The sequence below is a fragment of the Notolepis coatsorum genome, assembly GCF_963971535.1.
Source record: "Notolepis coatsorum genome assembly, chromosome: 15".
NCBI classification, from domain to species: domain Eukaryota; kingdom Metazoa; phylum Chordata; class Actinopteri; order Aulopiformes; family Paralepididae; genus Notolepis; species Notolepis coatsorum.
In genome coordinates, this window is record NC_140179.1 from 83,671,108 (window position 1) to 83,677,042 (window position 5,935).

The window sequence follows — 5,935 nt, forward strand, 5'->3', positions numbered from 1 at the left end:
GGAGGTTCTTTATTGTTTAATTCTTTGTGGGGGGGTTTTCTTAATTCCTGATTTGTTTAATTCTTTCTGATTTAATGTGTGGGTGGGGGGCTGCACAGTGTGCACTCAATGCACATGAGTTCTTCACAGAAAATGAGCCAAAACCAATGAGTATGTCTTTTAGGTAAACATTTTTTTTTTTTTTTACAATTTCTCTTTTTGAAAACACTGAACACCACACAAGGGTTCAAAGGGAAAATGTTAATTGTGTTAACGCATATCAAAAATATGTGGTCATAAGGACAGTGATAACATTGTGAACCGATGAATGTGAAAAACGAATGCTTTTTAATCATCAAATAAACATTTGTACACTAGCCAGATGTTATCAACCAACTTAGAAGTCTGGTCATAGTTTAACTGTTATACACACAACACAAATCCTGTTATATACAAACACTGAAAACACAGCATGACCAGGTCTGGTGCCAGTTCTATTGAAGCCTGTATTCAAATTCTAAATATACAATCTATCTGAGGAAATAATACATCAACAGATATATCACACGTTAGCTAGCTAACAATCAGTGGTGCAGTCGTAATATGGGCCAAGGCCAAACGCCACGTGCACGCGCATACATGTTCCCTCGGTTGCGCACAGAACAGATGATACAACTCGTCTCATCCTTCCAGTCGGGAGATCAAGCAACCCCCCACCTACAGGGCTTGTATTTGGTTGTCGGTATCCTATTATGCAAAGTCTAGGTGATAAGTGCCGGCGGCCGGGGTATACGGGCCCGCCGTATACCGCGGCCGGCACTTATCACCTAGACTTTGCATAATAATAGGATGCGCATACTTCTGCCTCAGTGACGATGAATTGAAAATGGGGGACCCTGATGTAAACGAGACTAAAGTCTTTCTCTGGTCTGCATCCCCTTAACAATTGTATGTATTGAGCTGTACTGTACTGTACCCATTCTGCAATCTGTTAATAAAGTTTTCAATCAAAGCCCAAACGTCGTTTGACTGCGTATGCCCAGCACTGCACCCCTGCTAACAATGCAACAAATTACAGATGATTCTCACATCCGATGATCCGAGGTAATAACCTGTTTAAATGACAATCCCATTCAACTCAATGTCGGCCGAACTGAAAGTTTCCACACTTTCAGTTTCACAATTAAACTATAAAAGAAGGAAGGGTCACACGTCACTGTGTAGCGTGTGACCCTTCCTTCTTTTATAGTTTAATTGCCCGTCCGCGTCTATTCGAAGCCCAACAAATTCGTGTTTCCGCATTCGAGTTTTGCGCTCCGATTGGCCACTGACCTACGCTATTACGCCCCCCTTATCTATGCCAGTTATCTACACCACGAATAGACGCTACAGGGCAGCGTGGGGCTCTGAGAGTCACAGGGCAGGTAGTGACAGGAAGCAGAGAGCCTTGCTACTACTAGCCGCAGAGCTAGTCTCTGTTTCACCTAACACTATTGCTCCGTGATCATAGCCATGGGATCATCCCTATATTCCCCAGGTCCTATGTTCCCCGCTTGATTGATTAATAGATTGAACATTTTATTAATTATTAATGTCCGCCTTGTTTTGAACTGGTTAAGCTTAGGCCCTTGTAGTAAAATCCCACAGACTTCCTACAATAATTTGTGGTTATTGTAGCACAATTACAATGAGATTGATTATCTGGAAGGAGGAGGAAAGATTCATACTTGATAGAATGGTTGGTCTCCACATCTGGCTTAATGCAGATGAAGAATAAAACGTGTACGCCAGACAAACCAGAATTGTAGTTCAACTCAGCTGATTTATTTGATCAGAGCCAGGAGTCCCAGGTGAATAGAAGGTTGACTTCTACATACAAAAGATGATCAGATAACCTTAACAGCTGTCTGTTGTACAGAAATATCACAATCAGGTTTGCATCCCAAACCTAAATACTGCACATCAAACAGTCACTTGGTTAACATAATTTGAACATACATGGTTTACTGTACACATTATACATGAGTAAATCTGGTTTACAGATCAGGGATCTGTACAACATTACTCTAATCTATAAACAACCATTTGGTGTTTCCCATGAGTTACTCACGTACAATGCATCAGCTCACGGTTGTTTCTGGGTGGTTTCGAAGCGGTGGGGGAGCCCCCAGACCCCTGGTTGGGTCCGAGAGCTCCTGAATAACCCTGTGTAGGGCCCTATATACTATCATTTCTAGCCAATAATACATATGGCTGGTCCAATCCTAGCGTCTTCTTGTGGGGGGTGTCCTGTGGGCGCTGGCAGCCCCTCCCTCTGGGTTTCTCTGGGGGGAGGCTGGCTGCCCCCCCCTTTGATCTCCCGTGTGGATCTTGACTCAATACCCAGAGGGGGACGCTAGTGGCCCCCGTCAGTGTCTTCCTGATTGGGTCTGTCCCTACAGAAATCTCCTCTTAAATGAATAATATATAACTTTAACATTCCTTCTATATGGCTATAGATGTCTAATATCATCCAAGTACAGTCAGTGCTTTCTAAGACTGATACCAGACATCATATAATACCTTTTGATACTGAACAGTTGATTAATAGATTACTTTGTCTGTGAGTTAGTGTTCATGCTTCAACAAGTCTAAACTGGTCTGCCTTGTGGTCAACCCAGCTTTCTCTGATCAGCATTTACATACAGTCAGTTCGAGAAGGTGTCGTTAGTTCTCTAATTTAGTCATTGCTTGAGTGGGGGTTGAAGTAACTGTTGCAGCTGTTATCTGATGCAGCTGTCTCAACTGACAGTTGAGACTGTTTAGCCACTAAGTCCACTCTGCTATTGAAAGGTACATCTGGCTTTATATTTATGGTTCTCCAATTTATTCACACATATTAATTATGAAATTCCAAGGCAATATTACCACATTTCCCCACTTTGACAATTCTCATTGTCACATACTGTATATTGACTTGATTTTCTATACATACTAACCCTACAATATAATAATAAAAATCATTTTTTCAAAATTTTCTCACATTTTTTCTTTTTTCTCATAATTTTTCTTTTTCATTATTCCTTGGTACATATCATCAATTAGTTTCTTCTTGTCTTCTTCTTTTCTCCCCCACATTCCCCTGACTATGGCCCCCTCCCGGGGAATCCTGGTGACCCCTTCATCCAGATCCCCAATTAATCTATTCTGCCTTTGATGAAACAGTGTTTCCCACCTACTATCATCAGGCTTTGTTCCTCTGGGCTCACAGCCAGAGGCTTATTTGTTGAAAACAATTAAAACAATGTAATCTAAACATTACACATTAAAGTAAAACACAATTTTTTAAAATTATGGTATCCGTTGACATGATCTGTGGAGACACAGAGATTATTCTTCATTCTTTCATACATTTTGCTTCTCCTCTCCTGTTAATTCCTTTTCCAAGTCAGCCCAATCACATTTTGCATAATCAACCCAGTTGGTCTTCTCACCTCTCCCCCCTTTTATGAACATCCCTATGGACATAAACCTTTGACCTTACCACCTCTGCGCACAGACGGACAGGGAGGGCGGAGCATCACGCAAGGGAAAAAAAAAAATTTCACCATATCGGCCATAACCTACACCTTACTTTTTACTCTACCTTTGTGTATGTGTTTAGTTTAGTACTCTTGCGTTGTGTCATAATCTATATCAGTCGTTACCGTTCAGTCACTTCCCGTCCAACACACCAATCAATCACACAGAGGCCCTTGTTCAACGCTTTGGTTGCACAGTCTCCGACCGTTTTCGCCCCCCCCCCTCCACCCCATGCCGGCCAGCCTCAGCTGAAGCCACTGTTTTTAGGCCTGGACCTCGTCCTTTCCGTCCCATGACTGTATTTCCATGGATCTACAGACGAACGACTCCGTCAGTCTGGAGGTATGTCTCAACCTCCGGCCTTTGTATTCGGGGCTTATATTGAAGGAGGGGTAGAGTCCCAAGCGACCTCTCCTCATAATCCAACAATCTCCCACAGGAACTGACTGAACGGGTCACACCATCGTGTCATAATCTAATGAAATGTATTCCTACACATTTTCCCCATGATCCCCCCACTCGTGATGGTCCATCCTCCCTCTCCGCCTGAACTGCAAGGGAACAAAAACACAGAACAAATTTTCCTTATACAACATGTCAAATATTCCTCAAGAGAAACCAAATGTTTAATCATTATGCAAAACGTAATGGGACCACTTAACTGCCATTGATCTGATCCAATGTATCTCACGCTCCAACCGTCCTCTCCCCAGATCATAGAGAAACAACAAACAAAACGCAAATAATCAAAAGAAACATTCCAACAGATGTCACATGTAGACCACCTCAATGGTTATTAAAAAAGAAAAGAAAAGAAATTTAAAACCTTTCAAGCCAGCACAGTCACCCTCTACAGGCTCCATTCACACCCATTCAGGCCACACAATCATAGATAAAAATAGAAAAGAAATCCAAAAATTTAAATTCAATACCTCATCCCTACAAAACATTCAACAGAAATCAAATCAAATGCAGTAAAACAAATGATATGAAACAAATGATAATGGTATAACCCAAGTGGTTCGATACACTCCTTACCTAAACACATTTTGTTATTTTTAAGACTAGTCTCACCTTAAGTGAAAGCTAAGTTGCGGGTGTGCATGCATGCGTGACCAAATTGTGTGAATGTGTGTCTGTGTGTGTCTGTGTGTGTGTGTGTGTGTCTGTGCGTGTACGTGTGTGTGTGTGTGTGTGCGTGTCTGTGTGTGTGTGTGTGTGTGTGTGTGAATGGGTGTGTGTGTGTGTGCCTGTGTGTGAATGGGTAGACAAAGCCCTCTTTGCCCCCATCCCCCGCTCAATCATTCACTAAAGGACATCTCAATCTCACACATACATACAAAAATTAAATTCAAATAAAAAATACCATCTGTACCAGCTCAACCAAACTCCACTCTCACAGTGCCACAACACATTCTCACAATTCAACATCATCCACGCCTCATTCATTTTATAAACATATATCTCTCTCATACACTCGTTAATCAACCACAGACCGACAATGGGTTAGTTCCCCTGCGCTCATCTCTTCTACTCTCTCATCCGGCTACACTCATCCCTGGCTAATACAATTCACACTTAATTTCTACACTCCTACCTACTGCCAGAGAGAGTCTAGGAACTCTCCCTCAACGACAGAACCTCAAAGCAGTCCTAGTACCCTGAGAGTCTACCGCTATTCCCCCTAATCAAACAGGTAGCCCCCCAATGTAATTAACCTCATCTGAGCTGGCTATCCTAATTCAATTACTGTGCTCACTCCTCCATCAGCTGTGTCCTGTATTAGCACGCTTCCTGTCTCAACATTTCCCCTGTCATAAAAATAACTGCCAACTGTCTCCTGCATCTTCACCTCTCTCTCCTGTTGCATCTAATCTCACTCATCCTGTCATAAAAGAACAAACAGCCATTGTAAACAACAGCTGTACATCCTGACCCCCCTTGGGCCTATTGGCCCGCCTCAAAAGGATTCCTACCCCCCTGGGTAATACAACCCTTCATCTGTAAATCATCAAACGGTTAATCACACTTCTCATCTTCCCAGAGGCAAGCGCCCCCAGGTTTTTGAATTAATCACACATTCCCAGGGAGAGGCCAACCCCCTCCCCAGCGTATAAAATTATTAAGGATTAATAAAACACTCATGTCAAAATTTGTCATCTTCAGCAAGCCTCCATCAATAAATTATGCTACAAGTCGAAGGCTTGTGTCAACACTTTAACACTTATATCAAAGATTTTAACAATCTAAAACAAGCATAAACACATGTCCTAACCATATCAACAGTGTATTAAAGATTTAACAATCTAAAACAAGCATCAGTAAATTATCCTGCTCCACAACCGGGCTTGCATCAAATTTCACTATAAAAACATTTAGCAAATAATATAAACAT